Source organism: Camelus ferus, chromosome 10, assembly GCF_009834535.1.
Source record: "Camelus ferus isolate YT-003-E chromosome 10, BCGSAC_Cfer_1.0, whole genome shotgun sequence".
Lineage (NCBI taxonomy): Eukaryota > Metazoa > Chordata > Mammalia > Artiodactyla > Camelidae > Camelus > Camelus ferus.
Genome location: NC_045705.1, coordinates 63068068 through 63086774, shown reverse-complemented (window position 1 = coordinate 63086774; position 18707 = coordinate 63068068). Strand labels below are relative to the sequence as shown.

Here is an 18707-nt window from a genome sequence, read left to right as displayed (position 1 = left end):
CAGACTGGGGGCCCGGATGCCAGCCCAGGACATGGGCCACATCACCTCTTCCAGGGAGCACCCCCGCAGGCTCTGGGGAGCCAACTCCACAATAATAATAACAACTCAAACGTAATGATAATAAGGGTAACAACACCAACTACTGTTCAGTGAAAACCCAACTACCTGCCAGAAGGCCTGTGCTAGGAGCTTGCAGCCATCATCTCACTTCACCCCACCACCCCAGGGAGGAGGGAGGAGACACAGAGAGTCCAAGAGGAGACCGACACCCCGCTCCTCAGTGCAGGGTCTCCTGGCCACTTAGGCCCATCAGGAGAAGGTCCTGGGGCCCTCCGTTATTCTCTAAGCTGGGGGCTTAGTGAAAAACAGAACAACCGGATGGGAAGGGACTTTCAGCGCCACTGAGTCACACACACCCATTTCAGGGAGGAAAGTGAGGGCTAAGAATGCCCCAGGCCACAACGAGGTTGGTAGCAAAATACGGCCTGCAGCCCAGCTTCTGGGGCCTCAGCAGGCTCCCATGCAGGGCTGCCTTCTGATCTTTAAGGAGAGCCGCCCTTGGAGGGCTCAGGGGTGCTGGCTCTGCCTTGACGGCCCATCACACTTCGGGTCAGGCCTCCCTTGTGCCCTGCCCGTTCACGCTGCCTGCTCAGGTCGCTGCCAGTCAGCCTCCATGCCCCTGATCGCAGCAGTGGGCTGAGCCGGAAGCTGCGCAGGGAGAGCCCTGCCCTCTTGGCTGTGCCCCCAGCCCCACGGCTCAGGAGGCAGGACCCACAGGCCACATGCCTTCCAGGGACTTCCTTGCCCTGAGCCTGCTCACAGGGGGATTAACGTGGCCAACAAGGCTGGACATGCTTGTAGGGGGCTAGGCAGCCTGTTCATTAGAGACACTGGAGCTGCCACGTGGCACGCAGTCAGCAGAAACTGTTGTATCTCTCACCAGACCAGGAGGGTGCGTAGGGGGCTGAGAAGTCTGCCTGCCTAGACTGAACTATACCAAGGTCCCGAATGTCCCCTGTGAACTTCAGCCTTGGCAGTTTGGCCCCCGGGGTTGGGGGCTGCCAGCCCCTGCTATTGCAGTCTGGAGACGTCAGGGGGTGATTCTCCGTCCCTTCAGCAAACAGAAGGCAGGATTTCTGGGGCAATCACCCAGAACTGTGCATCCCATCCCCCTTCCAACCCAGCTCGCCCCACGCGGCCCTGCTGCTACCGCCCCCACAGGCCTGCTCTCCACAGTTCTGTCTGCTCGGTCCTCCCCCAGTCCCCCACACACGGTAATTGCGACACCTCCACCCCACTGCCGCTCTCCCCAAGGGTGGCACAGGCAGCTGGCGGCTGGGAGGGCCTGAAGATGTGCTCCAGGGCATCTGTGGGCCCGGAAATTGCACACAGGCTTGTGTGAATTCTAGAGGGGAGCCTACAGTTTCACCCTTTCTCCAGGGGTCCTTGGCCCCTGGCAGGGTCACTGTGCTGGCCCCACTTCCTGCCTCTAACAGTCCCCCACCCGGCTGCCCTGTCTATGAAATGCCTGGGGACCAAGGGAATCAATGGCTTCTCTGTCCTCTGCAGGGAAGGCATTTCATCACCCTTGGGGGAATCTTTTAGGGAGGCAGGGAGCAGGCAGGGAGCAGCCAGGCCTGTTCGCAAGACCTTGGAGGCCTTGCAGCTACTCCTGTGTTGGGAAGTGGGGGTGCTGTGCTGGATGGAGATGTGGGGGGTAGGCAGCAGGGTTGGGGGGCACTGGGGCAGGAGGGAGGCCCCAGGGCTCTGTGGGGGGATCTGTCCCTGCTCCCAGCTCCTCGGTTCCCGGGACTCCCTCCATGTGGGTCGCTGTCACTATGCAGACACCTTCACAAACAACTCCTGCCTGGGCTGAGGCACAGCCAGGCCGGGGTGAGTCAGCGAGGGAAATCCCGGCACCAGCGCCCGCCGCTGGGTGACAGTTCCGCTGACACCTACAGAGCGAGGGGGCCCAGCCCCTCCCAGCAGAGGGTGGGAGGAACACCCGGGATCCCCCACCCCCATTTCCTGCTCCCTGAGAGGGGAGCCTGGCCAGGGGGGCCAGGAGGAGTCCTGGCTTGGAAAAGCCCTATGAGTGAGGGCTCTGCTCCTGGGCCTTGCTCTGTGGCCTCTTTGGGGCTCCAGTTCCTTATCCCCGAAGCATCAGCTGAGGAGAAGGTGGGAGCCTGGTCATCATGGCCATGGCCAGCAACTGCCTGGGGCCTGCCACCCCAGCCACTGGGTATCCTGCTTTCCAGGGTCTCAGTACCTCCAGGGCCTCATGTGGTGGGGCAGGGACACCCTACCTCGTTCCTGTGGGGCCCTGTCCTGTCCTGGACCCCAGGAAGGGCAGGGTCAAGGCTCTGCCTGAGAGGAGGGAGGTGGGGCAGAGAGGAAAGCAAGGCCGGGAGGGGAGCAGCCTGGACGCCTGAAAGGGTAAGGACAGAAAGGACAGGCACAAAGCCTGCTCCCAGCAGGACATCCTATCCCTTGAGAGAAACCCGGCCAGGTCCACACAAACCCGCCAGACCGGTTGGCAGTTGGCGTTAGCAGACATTTCTTTGCTGCTGGCTGCCTAAGGGTGCAAGGGGCCCAGCGGGCGGTGGGCAAGATCCTGCCTGGCTGGTGCTTCCCAGTTGAGTGTCACCCGTTCCCTTCCAGCCTGACACCTGCCCAGGCAGGGCTACTTTCCGCATAGGTGAGGGGAGGGTGATGTTCTGAGCATGCCCCTCTCACTGCCTCAGGTGGGCTCCATGACCAGGGCGGGAAAGCAGACCTGCCAGCTGAAGCTTCAGATGCACTCAGCAGCATCTTAAGAAGGAGCTTCTGGGGCTGTGAACATGAAAAGGACAAGCCCCAACCTCAAGCAGCTCGCAGTGCAGAATGATGAGGAAAACCACAGGCAGGTCAGTGAGTACAGGGCTATGATGCCAGAAATCCCACAGCAAGGACTGCTGCTTAGCCCAAGGCAGACAGAGAAGGCTTCGTAGCCGGTGCTGACGGCTGAACAGGAGTTCACCACCTGGGAGAAAGGTGAGGGGAGAAGCAAGGCTCACTCATTCTTGTCCCCCCTACCCTCCACACACACCCTCCCAGAACCTCTGGGCAAATGCACCTTGTGCAGGAGCTAAGCCCCAGCCAGCACAGAGGCCTGCCTCCTCCTCCTGGAGCACCATCGTTAGCACCCAATTCCTGCCTCTGGGTTGCTGCCAGGCAGGGAAGTTGGTGGTGGGGGAGACCCAGAAACCCAACCATTTATTTGAAAGAAAACCGAAAAGAAGTGACCACAAATCCCACGAGTTTACTGAAATGTCTTTAAAACAAATGGCTTGAATGGATTTCCACTCCCTCACCCCATTGAGCCACTCACTGGAAAACAGCAGCTCAAAGGGCTAGAGACTCCGGCCGCTGGGGCCTGATGGAAACGGGGTCTCAGCCACAAAGCCAGGCAAGAGGTACTGGGATAAAGGCAGCTCTGGCCAGAAGATGATGAAAAGTGACACCTGATCACAGGCAGGACAAAAGCTACGAAGGGTTCCTGGGAGGCCAATGTCAGATCCAGAAATGCTCAGGTGCCCTTAAGTACTCTGCTATTGGCAGCTGGCTTACTCTCGTTTCCCAGCATCATGGGTCTCCCTTCCTCCCGCTCCTCCCTTTGCCCTTGCCTCGAGTGCCCTGCCCTGAACAGCTGCTTCTGCACACCATCTCACTGGGCAGCTGCAGTAGACAGGTGGGGTCTTCCTGGACAGTACAAACTGCTTAGAAAACCAGGCAAAGGAGCAGGAGTGGGAAGGTATGAGATTCACCAGAGCTGAGAGCTGGAGGGGCCTGAGGAAATCAAGAGTACAAGATTTGCTGACTCCCTGAATCTTAGAGATGAAGACTCTAAGCCCAGAGAGGTACACTGATGTGCCTGAGGTCACACAGCTATGGGTCCTTGCTATGTCATTGGCTGCATTCCAAGTCCCATTCATTCACCCATTACTTCCAGAGCCATCCTATGTGCCTAGACTCTGGAATGTAGGCTTAGGCTCCTAGGTGATGCCCTGATGAAAACTGAACTCAGCCCCAGAGACTTGCAAGCCAGGGTCGCCTCCCATCCCTTGGCTCTTCCCTCCCCACTCTTTCCTCTCATACAAAGTGGAGCAGATGCCCTGCCATCACTAGGGAAGACTCAAAAGCAGAGAGGAAAGGGAAAAGTGGGAGAGGACTGGGGAACACCAGGCACAGCCTGGGGACGACGGACACCAAGGTGAAGGCTGAGCAAGAGGAACACTGTCCTGGGACCTGTGATGGAGGACCCTGGACCAGACATGTTTAGCTGTGCCTACTTTTCCCTTCTTATCACAATATACACGTTCTCCATAGAAAACAGAAACAAAAAAAGAGAGGGAGAGAGAAAGGGAAAGAAAAAAAAGAAAATAGCAATCATCCATGATCCATCTAGGAAAAGTATTACCTATCAACATCTGTCTAGTCTTTTTTCCCCGTCCAAATATGAGATCAATCTGTACCTACTTTTTTTCACTGAGCTAGTGAAGGCGAACATTTCTCTTCATTAAACGTTTTTCCAGCCCAATCTTCCCTCATCACTGTATAGCAATCCATGCAAGGCATATGTGAATTTATACAACCCATTCCCTACTGGTGGCCATTAGGCTGTTTTCCTCTTCTCGCTGTGAGAAAAGCCCCACCGCTGGGCCCAAGGCAGAGCAGCTCCCGGACCCCAGGCATGAGGTGCTGGAGCCCCCAGCTCCTGTCTCCCATTTAGGGCTTATTCTCCCCCAGCAGAAGCGAAGGTGGGAAGGGAGGGAGGCATGGGGGGGTCCTGCCCTGCTCCACAGCTCTCAGACAGTGGGTGACATCCACTGACTCTCAAACTTGAATGAGCAGCGAGGAGATGTGTAAATGCAGATTTCCTGGCCCCATCCAGAAATTCTGTGTAGTTGGTCTGAGGTAGGGCCCAGGAACCTGGAGTTGAGCAAGCCCCACCATGGCTGACCCCACGAGACTCTGATGCCAGGGTTAACCTCCCTGCACCCAGAGGAGCCCTGCTCCAGAGGCGAGCAGAGGCAGTGCATCTGAGCTGGTTAAGCTGCAGAGTCCTGGGCCCCTCTCCAGAGATTCTGATTCAGTACGGGCAGTGGGGCGCAGTGAGATTCTGCTTTTCTAACCTGTTTTCAGGTGCTGCTGCCAACTCATGGGCCACACTCAGGCGTGTTCAACTAAGCCCATGTGGGAACCATGTGCAGGTGCTGGGCAGATGCAGGCAATGGACACTGTGCCTGGAGGGGCAATCACAGCTGGCACTTAGGAAGCATTTCCTATGGGTTGAACACCATGCCCTGGCCGCTCAAGGTGTGGTCCATGAACCACGTCCTGAGGACCAGGTCTGGGCCCCAACCAGCCTCACCAGGGATCTGCACTGGCAAGCTCCCCAGGGGATCTGCGTGCCCAATAAAGCAGCACTTTGCTGAGTCTTTAACCCCGTCATCCTCCTAACAATCCTCAGAGGCAGGTCAATTACTCCCCTGATTTTACAGCTGAGATTCTGCAGCTGCAAGGTTAAAGGACTCGTTTAAGGTCTCACAAGGGCCACTAGCAGGAGCTGAGACAGAAAGCCAGATGGTCTAGCTCCAGAGCGTGAGCTCCTAACCCAGATCATAACACTCCCTGCAGTTTCCCATTCCATCCCCAAACTCTCTGTGAGAGGTGGCCTCCAATTCTGCACTTTACAGACAAGACCTCAGAGACCAGGGGAAGGCTGACCAACCGCTCTGGGGGCTCTCCAGGAAACGGACCTGATCCTACCCCGTCTGCCACATCCACACCGGGGTCCCTTCCCTTGGGGCCCACTCCGGCTGCGGCCCAGGCCTGGGTGGGGGTCCCGCCTCCAAAGCCCGCAGGCTCTGCAGACACAGTTGGGGGCAGGAAGTGGGAACTGGGGCGGAGGAACCAGGAGCTCAGTTTGGTCTGAGGACGTCCTTTCTTCGCAGCCAGGCTCAGTTCTGTGTGCCTTTTGAAAGGAAGTAGAGAATAGCTGTGCTCAGCCCAATGAGGCTGGCCCCTTTCAACCTTCCAGTTGCTGCCATTTCCAATTACAACTTCAGAGGGCTCCTATAATTTATACATCCCAGGATGCACTGTTCCAGCTGCTTTGTGATGGGAGTTCATTACACCATTAAGGTTAAACTTTTATAAAGTACTGAGCAGGTGGTGGGCTGGGCGCCCGGCTTAGTTACCACTGCCGGAAGCCTGCTGAAAGGGGTTCACCTGGGGCGAGGAGGGGGGTCAGGCTCTCTAAAGGGGCTGAGAAATGAAGAAGGCGGCTCCGGGGAACAGGGGCTGCCCATTAGCCATTTATTAAACTGTACAGTAGAGCAGGCAGGCAGCAAGGAGAACAATCTGCAGCCGCTCAACACTGCTGGCAGGGGGCGTGCGAGGCGAGAGGATTCCTGCATTGCCTGCCAAGGCCAGCGAGGTGCCGGATCTGAGCCACGGACAGGCCCACATGTGGGGAATGACCCAGACTCCCGGGCGGGGGAGGCTGGTCCTCTCAGCACCAGGGGGGCCAATGGGGGCCTACCTTCTGTAGGAACGAATCCCTCCTGTGGCTCATGGGGTCCCGGAACTCAACACAAGGTAGTGGAGCAAGAAGGAACACCCCGAGAGCAGGAGCCAGACTAATGGGGGTCTCAGCTGGCCAGCTGCAGATACATGGCCTCAAGCTGCAGATACTGGAGGTTCCTTCAATTCTCCAAGGAAACTGAGATCCTCGACTTGTCCCTCAGCTGTCAAACACATGTGCCTCCCTCCCAGGGCAGTGGCACCCACTGCCCAAGAATCATCACTATTCTTTGCATTAAGTTGTTACACACACAGAGCCCTCAGGATGGTGCCTGGCTGAGAGGACTCTCCAGGAAGGCTTTGCTATTGTTGCTGTTATTCTGTTTGTCTGTTTAGGTGTCAGTCCCAAACCTGAGGACACCCTGAGGACGAGGTGGTGACTTTCCTCTTCCAATTCCCAGCTCCGGGCACAGAACTTAGCACGCAGTAGCTGTTGACAAGTATCCCTGAGAATGGGTGGACAGGAGGTTACAAGCGGCAGAACTATTCTGTGCTCCGCAGTCTGGCCCCAGGCCCAGGAACAGGGTCGGCGGAAGACCAAGTTCTTTCAAAGGTATGAAGCTGAAATCACCTCTTGAGAAAAATTCCTTGTCTTCCCAGGAGGAAAGAGACTCCAGATGCGGCCAGTTTTTCTGGATACCGGGGTTGACTCTGGCCTTTTCCTTCTACACGTCCCTAAGATCAAGGAGGGTTTGCTGTGACAGGAAACTCCAGCCTCAGGTGGGGCTCTGTGGCCCCACAAGCTGGCCTCCTTGTCGAGTCTCCAAGAGAGGCTGCCCCAACCGACAGGCTCCCACACTGGAGAGGACCGGGTGGGATTCTGGACTTGTCAAGGTGGCCAGTGTTCTTAGCTGTCAGGCCAAGTCGTGACCCCCATGCTTGAGAGGCACAGTCTGACCCATCGGCCATCATTCCTACAGCCCAGGGGAATGGGAGGGCCTGAGGGGCCACTGCTTGGCACAGGCGGTCAGAGAGTCTCTGAGAAAAGACACTGGCTTCCCCTAAAGGTCTCAGGGGAGGAAAAGGTGGACAAACAAAGGGCAGCCACATGGAAGAGGTGCTAAAGGGAAGGAAACCAAATTAGGAGAGGAAAGAAAGGGGGAAAGGCCACCTTGGAGAGGGTTGGGGTGGGAACAGGGTCAGATGCCAGAGGGACGGTGGGACACTGCCAGCTCTGAGAAGCAGCCTAGAAGGGCCAGGTGGTGCCAGGGTTGCCTGGCTGCAGGAATGCATCCTCAGGAAAGGGAGGGTCCTCTCAACTTAGCACCGTCTGGGTGGATAGAAGAGCAGAAGGAACAGGCACTGGTGATAACAACAGGTGACATTTATTACCTCCAATGCTCTTGGCACTGGGTGGAACTTCCGAGGTGGCATCTCATTAGCTCCCAACAGTTGCCCAGTGTGCCTTTTTCTACTAGGTCCTTTATTTTAGAGATGAGGAAATTGAGGCTCAGAGAGGTTAAGTGACACGCCCAAGTAGAAGTGGACTCAAACGGAGCTCCGTCTTTATGCTAAAGCCCACGTTCACAGGCCTATGTTAGGCTGAATTTAAAGAGAGAATCAGAAGTGGGTGACTGGAGGAATGAACAGGCGGCGTGGTCTGGGAGCCGAGGCAGTCCTGAGCAGGCGAGCAGGCAGAGCCAAGCTGGAGGCAGCACATCTGGCAAGGCTGCAGGGGCCAGGACAGTCCCCTCAGCTGCTGGGCCCAGGGCTGCGCGGAGGTGCTGCAGCCAGCCTGACACTGCAGCGGGGCGGCAGTCCTGGGGCAGCCCCGGAGCTTGGATGAAGCGGGAGCCTGCTGTAATCCCCGCCAGCGGAGGGCGGAAACTTGGGAAGTGAAACAAGCCGTCACCTCACTGCAACCCGGCCACAGATTTCCAACAGCCATACCAGGCGGGCCTCACCCCTACCCACAGTCTGAGGCCTCCACACTCCCCTTCGGGGCCCAGGGTAGGGGGAACCCGGGAAGTACACACTGGGCTCCCCAGGCCCAGCCTGGTGCAGAAACTGTGCTCGAGTAAAGCCGATGAGAAAGCAGAGGGTTTCTAGCCAACGCCCTGGGAAGCCTGCCATCGAGAGGCTGACAGTCTCACCGCTTTCCGGAACAGACAGACGCAGGGCTCACCTCTTCACTAGGCTTTCCGCATATTTTGAGGGGTGAGGAGAGGTTCTGGCGGCTGTGTGGTGAACCCTCCCCCTTCCTCACCAAACCCTGCCTGAATCCACCTAGTCAGGCTGCCCAGGCATGTGGGAGACAAGAGGGGTGGGGGAGGCCCAGAACTCCAGGCGGGCCCCCTGTGCTCCTACACAATCCGAGGCCCCAGAGCAGCAGGGGTGGCCTTCAAGGGACACTAGACTGGGGCCTGTCCCCCCTCTAAGGACCTCCTGTCCAGTGGCTAGCTGATCAGAGTCCTTGAGCAAGGCCTTGCCACCTGACAAACCATGGAATTCACTAGCCCAACTGGGCAGCTTAGAGGGTGGGGGCAGAGGCCCTGGCCTGGCCTTAAGCATTCCTGGCCTTCATGCCAGCTCCTAAATCTTTGACTCTCACACACAAGCAATTCTAACCCATGATCAGCCTTGTCGCTTTCCCATCCAGCATCGCCTCTAAGCACAGGAACAGCCAATGCAGGAGAGAGAGTAAATATCACTGTTGCTATTATACAAATGGGGCAACTGAAGCTCAGGAAGACTGACTGATTCATCTGAAGTTTCCCAGCAGAGCCGGGGGCAGAATCCAGGCCCGACACCCTTCACCTGCCTTGCTGTCTCACTAAAATCACCCAAACCAGAATCCCAGGAGTGGGGACTCCTGGTCCCCATGGCAAAGGAGGAGGCTTGACACAGAAGGTTTGACTTCAGGCCAGACATGCAAAAGGTTTGAGGCTGTTGGATAAATATACAGATATCTGATAAACAGGCCAGAGGAGCTGGAGAGAGAAGAGAATTACAGGGAGAATGAGACCATCACTCTGTATCTCAAGGCTGCTGGAGCCCAGGATGCCCTGCCATCTATCAGCTGAGTGCCTAGAGCACATTTAACCTCACCTATAAAACAGGTTAATACCACCTGCCTCGCGGGTGGTTATGGGGATTAAACGAGCTAACGCATGAAAAGTGCTTAGCATGGCGCCTGGCGTGTGTGCTCAGTAAGTGCTCTTTGCCGTCATTGTTAGTCTTCAATGAGGACATGGATTAGCAAGGGGAACAAGCCACGAACATTTAACAACATGCGCTCAGAGGGGCGCCAGCGCTTGGCCACCTGATCATGACAGACAGGACAGTCCCAGGGTGCAGTGGGGCAGGAAGAAAGGCGTCACGGGGGAGGGGGCCATGTGGGCCTGAAGGAGAAGCAAGGCTCAGAGAGGAGAGTAGGGTGTTGGCTTCAAACCCTGGCCCCCCACCTACTTGCTGTGTGTCCTTGGGTAGGTAACTCACCCTCTCTGCACCTCCTGTAAGACTCGGGTAGATGGGTGGGGGAGTGGAGGGAGTACCTATCACAAGAAATAAATGAGATCCTCTCTATACTATATGTTGTGCCAGGTTTAGTTCCCTGCTTTACAGAATGGAAACTATTGTTATTATTACTGTTACTTTGTGGCTGAGCAAAGATGCCGGAGACAGAGGCCCTGAGGCTTCCTGACCCTCAAATCTGCAGGGCTTTGGCAAAAGCCAAGTGCAGGGCTCAGTCCCTGGGGTAGGGGTAGGGCCAGCAGCCCCACAGAGCTCACCCCACTGTGCAGCTGGCAGCGGAAGCAGCCATGTGCTGGGAGGTGCAGGGTGGATGTATATAACGAAGGGACATCAATAATAAATTAACCTCAACTAAGTCCAGGAACATCAATCATAAATTAATTAAATGGCTCCAGGAGAGGTAACGATAAGGGGCCTCTTTGGGATGAATTAGAGGCAGTGTCCTGCCTCACGTATGGCCCACCTGCCCCAGCCCCGGCCAGCAGCCTCTGCAGCCAGGAGCAACTCCCAAAACACAGGTGAAGATATGCCCTGCTCCCCTCCTCCCCCCAGCACCCCCACCCCACCCCCGACCCCAGCTCAGAGAACTTTCAAACACCGAGAGGATTTTGATGAAAATTCCCAGAATAGTAACCTCCTGGGCCGAACTCAGGCAGGCGAAATTTCTAGGGGTAATTTGCTGAGAATATGATCAAACACCTGGAAATAAGCGCTAAGAATACTGGAACCCCCTTGGTCGGTCCTCAGGGACTAGAACAGCCCCCTTCAGGGGATCGTGACAACCTCCTGCTCACACTCCAGCCTGGAAACCACCGGAGTCAAAACAGCTGAAAGTCAAGTGTGGGAGCCGCATCTGAGGCTGGGATTTCGACGCCCCACCTCTTACTGACCAAAGTGACAAACCTCATGGCTTCCACCCGTCTCCGTGATCAATCAGGTTGGCCTCTCCCCCTCCCGCCCCTCCCCAACCCAGGGCAGCCACTGCCCAGGTTCAAGCCCTCCAACCTGGCACCTGCCCTAGTTGCCAGCTGGTCTCCCCTCTCCTGTTCCCCAGGCCCCCTGGCACCTGCTCCCAGCCAGCTCTTCCCGGCACACACTCTTGTTCAGAACACTTTAGTGACCGCCCATGCTCACTTTTCAACCTTTCATCGCTTACGTTTCCTGCACACTACAGTCATACCAGACCATGGCAACTCGCTTTCCCAGCCACGTCCCCTGTTGCTGCTGTTTCCTCTACAATCACCTGGATGGCCCAGGTGAAAGGCCATTGCTACTTAAGTCTCCCCTGATCTCCCTGGTTTGAGTTACTCTCTCTCCTTTGACCCCTGGTAGCACCTACCTCTTGAAATTACAGCGTAGACCTCTATGTCCATCTTTTATCTTCTCAACAGATTGTGAACACCAGAATTTATACCTTGTAGGCTCTGGTATGTCCAATTCATCTCCATGGCCCTCACTGACCCCAACCTTCAGTAGATGTTCAAGAAATCACTATCAATTCAATCAGAGTGGAAACATTCCCCAGGCACCAAACTTTATCTTGTGTATGATTCTGCTGACAGATACACCAGATTCCATCCATGCCAAGGGCAAGGTGGAGCTAATTTCTCCTTATCAAGAAAAGGGACATGACCTATTACATCTTTCCTGGTGCCAGTGTATGCAGATCATGATGTAACCATTTTTTCTATGGAAAAGATCTTGACAGCAGGAACAAAACATTTACTGAGTGTGTTTGCCTCTATCAGGGTCTGTCCACTGACCAGCCATCTGTGTGGGATTCTTACAACCACCTGGTGGGAGGTTTTACTGTCCCCACCTTACAGATGAGGAAACTGAGGTGTAGAGAGGTACCAGAATTCAAACTCGGGTCTGTTTGACTCCAGAGTCTCAAGTTGTCAGGCCCATGGGCTATATTGCTCTCCTCTGTCACCCAGGTAGACTGTCCCCGGGTGACTTCCCAGTGGGCTTGGGGAAGAGGTGGAAGCAGGCGTGTGCGAGCACATATGGGCATCAGAGAGCCACACCCCCAGCCCTGGCTTCCTTCTAAGGAAAACTGAGAAAGCAGAGAGGCTCTTCTTGTAAGATCACGCGGAGATGTTAAACTCACCCTCCTGGAGCTGGAAGGAGACCTACCCACTACTCCCACTGTTCTCTCCTGCTTCGTGGAGCCCGGCAAGACCCCACTGCACACACCCACTGACACTGGGCCAGCCAGACACAGAAGCCCACAAGTTCCCACGCCACCAGGCGCTCCACACCCCCTCAGCCCTCACTTCCCACGGAAACGCTGGCTTACCGGCACACGCGGCTTTGCATACATGCAATCCCTGGGCAGCCCTGCAGCGGGATCGGCTCCACCCTTGGTCTCCCCACCTTGATCCTGTGGAGGACTTGGGCATCCCTGCCCGACGCCCTTTCCCTTGGCCACACTACTCCCCTCCACATCACCTCCCTGGTCCCCCTCCCCTGACCCTTCAGTAGCTAAGAGGTTCCCATTGGGAAGGCAGTTTCCTGGGTCCTCCTCACCTGCACACCCAGTCCCCCGTCCACCCAGAGAGATCCAGCCCAGCCAAAGTCAGTATCAGAAAGGAAAAAGGAAAATCAAGATAAGCAGTCTTCAGCTCTGCCCACTGGGGAGGTAACCACATCCCACAATGTCCTAGGCTCCACTGTTCTAAAAGATTTATCATCCTCTGACCGCATGCTCATTGATACTTCCCCCAGCGCCACTTGCCCACTCCGGTAGAGTATAATGCAAAGCTATTCCAGGGAGAAACTGAACACAGATGGAGTGCTGGGCCAACAGGTGATTACACCCAGAGCTGTCCTTCTAGGCCCCGGGAGACGGGCCGAGGGAAAGGTGGCTCCACCAATAGGCCATGCCTTCAGCTGTGGCTGGCTGGCCTGGTGCTCTCAGCTCTGGCCCAGAAGCCTCTGTCCAGAGATGCCCGATTCCCTGGCACCCCTGAAGCTGAGCAACTGGGCACCATGATTTATGAGGCAGCTGAGGAAGGAAAGGTTGCCAAGAGCTGAGTTAAGCAACTTTTGGAGAAACATGGACAAAGAAATGGGAAGAGGACTGAGGACCAGATCTGAAAAACAGCGTAGCTCCAGAGAGCCACTTGCACCTCAATGGCCGCTCCGATGCTACCGCCACCTGCCCCAGCTGGAATTTGCTTCAAATCAGCACCACAACAGGGGGTGGCGGTGACCTGGCTGGGCTCCCCAAGGCCTGCAACCTCCGAAGAAAGCTCTGCTCTGCTTTTGGGAAACAGAGGCCAACTCCTCCGGTCGGCGTCTCTGATCTGCCCCGCCCGCCACCCAGCTCGGCTATGCAGAGTCCCAGCATCCCAAGCAGATGGCAAGGGGTGGCTGCAAAGGGCTCCTGGAGCCCAAAAACATAAGGCTGAGCTGCAAATCAGAACAAACAGGCGGAGGTGTGGAGGGTGAGCTGAGGGGACGCGAATGCTGAATATTCACATCAGGGAGGCCTGAGGCTCCCTCTTTATGGACTGCTTTCCAAGCAGGAGCTGAAGTGCTGGTAACTCATGGGGAGGCAGCGAAAAGGGGCTGCAGGGAGCGTGTGGGACAGGCCTCAGGCACCTTGAGCCAACCCGGGAACAAGCAGCCGAGGGAGATCTTGCTGAGCCAGGCAGTGTTCAGGTGGCATGGCCTTGGGCAGGGCAAGTGCCTCGGCTTGGAAAAGTCAGCTCACCACCCTGGGCCTGGCAGGGCCGTGTCCTCCTTCACCCCACGTGGCTGTACACTGCAGCATGGATGCAGGGCAAAAACTTTCTGCCTCGGGGACCAAGCTTGTGCAATGAATTGCTGGCTAAGACAGACGCCCACATGGAATGCTGCAGAAGTGGGCCTGGGTTCACCAGAAACAGATCTTCCCGTGCAAAGGCTTCTAGCTGTGGGGTATGTAATTCAGGCTCTGCTGACCATTATTAGGAACTAGGCCTCACTGGCAGAAAGCAAAGCAATTGGCAGCCACCCTCATCTTCTCCACCTGGGAAGGCCCTTTAGACAGAAGGGGGCCCACATCCTGGGGAATTCCTACTACACCTATCTACCCTCAGAGGACCTCTCTGAGGGTGTCCGTTGCCCTCTTCTTGCCCCACATATCCAAGTGCATCCTCCATGGGCCCCAGCCTCCTGCCATCCATCTTCAACCTCATGGGACCTCAGACCTCACAGACCACCCAGCCCTATATATGCCACAGCCCCCAAAAAGCTGATACGGCTGCTCCCTACCCGCATCCTCTGAACCCAGAGCCAGAGGAAATTCTCAAGAGAAAACACACACACTTCCAAGTCTCCTTCCCACACAGGTACCCCTGATCTGTAAGCCACCGCCACCTCCCAGCCCTGCACAGCCAGGAACATGTCTGCAGCCTCAGCGAAGGGCCCCCTCTTGCTTGGGCCCCTCCTGCCGGACTCTACAGTTGCTGCGGCCATGCTGGGGACCATCCTCGGGAGACCTGGGGCCTGGTTCCAGCTCAGCAGCTGACTCACAATGTCAACAGATCCCACTTTTCCCCACCAGGAGCCTTTACACTCACGGCCTCTAATTCCCTATGACAGGCCCTAGACCTTCCGGCGGCCTTCCTCCCCAATCACATTCCATGCCTCCATTTCCTCTCGCCTCCTGTCCTGGTCTCTTTACCTGGTGATAATCCCCAACCTTTGTACAGCTTTTCACAAAGGGTTTCCACATGCACCACCAGTCCTCCTCTGTGGCTATCTTCTGATGTGGCTCTGAGAGGTAAAGTCACCTGCTCAAGGTCACATGGGCAAGACTGGAATTCACGTTTTCTGGTTCCAAATGCATGGGACAACACTCCAGCTTTAAGGAACCTCAGCAGCATCCCTAAGCACCTAGTTTAGCAAATGAGCTGCCACCCCCACCCTAGTCTCCCACACCCTCAGTTTTTCTTTCTGGACTCCTAATGGCCTTCCCCAGGCCCAGCCTCATTTATTCTTCTATCCTCCGATTCCACTTCCCCAAGAGATCCACAAAGACCTAACAATTTCCCCCACATCCTAAGACTTCTCTGGGGGGTCTGTAAATTGCCCCTCTATGAAGTAGAGCACATGTGACGCTGAGTGGGCCCCTCACCCAAAGCTTTCCAAAGGGCTCGTGAGGCCAGACGCCAGCCTAGCACACTCCTGGTGGCTGTAGACTCATCTTTAGAACATCCCCCTAATGATCCTCTAGACCCAAAGGCTTCCCATTATCAAAGAAGAGAGGCAACTCCCAGACTCTGAGGGGAGAACCATCAACTCAAGGAAAAGGCAGGGCCCGGGGACTACAGATGGCCAGAGCACCGCACCTCCCCTGGCCCAAAGACATGACCCACCTCGCGGCCCTGCACATGTCTCAGGACACAAGTTCAGGGACAGCGAGCAGAGCTGAGAACAAGCCACCTCTCCCCTCCTCCCCAAAGCTGGATGAATTCAAGAGCCCAGGACAACGCCAGTACCTGGACAGGTCTCTGTCTGGGTCACCATCAGGGTCCTCATACTAGAAGCATCACCTGGCATCTCTCTTTCCTGTCCATTAGAAAGGACACCAACCTTCTCCCAGCTTCTGCTTTCCTCAGTCCAGTGTACACAACAGATATTAAAAGTGTGACAGTGGCCCCTGTGACAGAGGCCATGCCCCTCATCATCACCAGAGTGGGAGGATGGGCGTTTACCCTTCCCATCCACCAGGGTCTGAGGGCCATGGATTCTCCCCTCACAGGGCCAGGCTGCCCCGGGCATCACGCTGGGCCATTGCCATTTCTCACAGTCATGCCAGGAACTCCTGCCATGATGAGGACACCGATTCTTCAAGCCCTGGATGCCACTGCTCCAGACCATGTCAAGGCCAGAACCATCCAACACCTTACTAATGACAGCACTTCCTCACCACCCATGCCAGGGGCACCACCATGCGCCCACGAGCCGGCCACCGCCACCCTAGAACCAGTCCGAATGCTGTGCCCAACCCCTACCTGCACAGAGGGCTGCACCCGCCTCACACCTGGGCAGCCACCACCACACCAAGGTGGGGGTGAGTCTTCTGACACCCGTGACAGTAAAACCACGCTGCCTGTGCCAGACCTATGCTGCCCACGCCCGCGCCACGGGTGTCACCATACCCACGCCAGTGCCAGGGGCTCCACGGATCTCACACCTGCCACGGGCTCGAGTGGCAGCCGCACCTCCGCCTGCAGACCCATCGGGCGGGCCACCGCGCGCCCTGGACACTGCCCAGCTGCCGCGCCGCTCGCACCGCGCCCGCGCCCGGGGCCCGGCCCGCGGCTCCTGCCTTTCCCCGTACCTCCAGCCCGCCGCAGGGCTCGGCCCGCCGCCGCCGCCGCCGCCGCCGCGACCGCCACCTCCATCCTGGGCTCCCCAAGGCCCCAATTCACTAACGCCGCTTCCGCAGGGCGCCGGCGCCGGCGCGAAGGCCGCCTCCGCCCCCCGGGGGACGCTGCGTCCTTTACGTAAACCCCACTCCGCCGCCAGCGGTGACCATGGCGACGGCCGTGGGGCGGCAGCGCCCCCTGGTGCCAGGGAGGGGAGCGGCTCCGAGGCCAGAGCGAGCAGAGTCTTTCGCGGGCTCGCGCCCAGGGCGTGGGGGGCGGTGGGCGCCCGGCTCTGGCCGCGGCTGGGGTTGCGTGGGCGGCCGGGAGGGGCAGGACCTGCCGCGCTGCATGCGGGGAAGGGAGATGCCTGGGTCCTTCTCCCTCAGGCCCCGCGTGACCGGGTTTAGCGTGGGAGAGGCAAGAAAGCGTGTAGGATCAGTGGAGAACTGGTTCATTGGGGAGGAGGAAAGGGAAAGATGAGTTCCACCTCCTCCGGGTGCTGAGCGCTCCTGGGAGGTCAAAGCACATATTCATCATCTGTGTCCTCCCCTCACTCCTCACCCCTATAGTGCCCAGCATCGTGCCTAGTATCCAAAAGGGCGCTTGGTCAAATGTGAATTCCCGGCAAAGAAAGAAAATCACCCATTCTAATCTGCCTCACGCTCTCCCATTCATTCACTTAACACACTTTCCCTGAGAGTTAGCCTTGAGCCTTTGAGCCGAGCACCACTGTCCGCGTGCCACGTCCCTTGTGCTAAGTTTCGGGAGTGGGTGGGCACAGACAAGCAGAACCCAGGCCCTGCCCTCAAGGAGCTCAGCCTAGTGGGTATTATTAGATCGTCACAATACAGGGTGCTTGTGGTGCAGAAGCTCAGCAGGGAGGGCGGGTAGAGCTCTTAGAAGGGGCAGTTAAGTAAGCCTTGGGGGAGGGAGTGGGTCTGGAGGATGTGATGACACAGCTGAATCTCAAAGATGGAGTAGAATTCAGAAGGGAAAGAGGAGTAGCATGTTTCAGGAGGGAGAGTGCCTCTAAAGTGTTCTCTGCGCCCTTTGTCATCCCAAGAAAACAGGGTGATGTGCAGCAGTTTGGTGTAAGTGGGACCATAAGGAGCTATGTGTAAGGGGGGCTAAGATGGAGTATCAGCCTGAAAATTATCTAGACTTCTGGGTTTAAAGTGAAACTCTAAGTCCAGGGCAGCCTTCCCTTCTGTCATGAAGCAGGTGGGAACTACTTCTCAAAAGAGTTCTTTATTACTTGTAATTGTTTTGAAGGCAAACTCCAGCTTATTAAAAAAAAAAATGGGGGTGGAGAGGACAAATACTGAGTGGGATGCCTCAGGGAATTCAAAAAAAAGTTGGACCCTCCCAACCTCAGGAAGGGCAGGGATCAGAGAGACTTTAAGGACTGACTGTAGCAAAGTAGTTTAGGATCCTTCTGTCTAGATCACTGCAATAAATCAGAATCAAAACTGCCAAACTTAATGCCCCTTGGTTCAAAGTTCTAGATTCCCAATAGAAAGAATCTTGGTCCAGCTTGGGGCATGGTCAATTATAGCAGCTACATTCCATCCCCTTAGCTGCCCAGGGCTCACTAATTCACACGTGTACACACACACACACACACACACACACACACACACACACTCATGCATCCTCCGTTCATTCATCCAAAGTCATCTTCACCAAACAATATTGTGTTCCAGTATTCCCTGGTCAGCCACCTCCAGACTTGATGTCACGATGAGCATCAGAGTCAAGATCTTCAAGGAGATGTCCATGTCCATTTCTCCTCAAGGCTGATGGTGATCCCATCTGGGCACTTAGCAATTGAATTAAACGTTACATTTAACTACCACCAACCTGTCCTTTGAATTCTTGCTGCTCAAAGTGTGGCATTAGCACCATCAGGGAAGCTTTTGAGAAATGCAGAATCTCCAGCCCCCAAATCTCAGCAGGTTAACAGGATTCCCCTGGTGATTTGTATGTACGTTAAACTTTGACAAGCACTGCTATTATATATATGGATGGAAAGGAAAAGTACATGTATGAAAAATGGTTTTTAATGGTGATCGTTGCTGTTTAAAAAGAAAAGGGGAAGGGGTTAATTATGAAATCTTTAGCAACTCCAGTAACCAGCAAGGAAATAAATACAGGTAGTGGCTGTAGGTTTTATTTTTGCAAGTGGTTGCAAACTCCTAAAAGACATTTGTTACTTTCTTCCTCTAACTCTTTATTCCACGGTCC

At 56.0% G+C, this 18707-nt stretch overlaps 1 protein-coding gene across 3 annotated transcripts in view; it reads right to left on the bottom strand.

Moving 5' to 3' along the window:
* Positions 1 to 16574, bottom strand: part of DAGLA (diacylglycerol lipase alpha) — a 60807-nt gene extending 44233 nt beyond the window's left edge. For 2 of the 3 annotated variants that reach the window (XM_032489570.1, XM_032489573.1), the window contains exon 1: positions 16436 to 16574. The gene's annotated coding sequence lies outside the window, so the exon portion shown is untranslated. Of the gene's footprint in view, positions 1 to 2776; positions 2796 to 16435 lie in introns of those variants that run through there. The other variant, XM_032489571.1, reaches the window with a different exon arrangement.
* Between the last annotated feature and the right edge of the window lie 2133 nt (positions 16575 to 18707).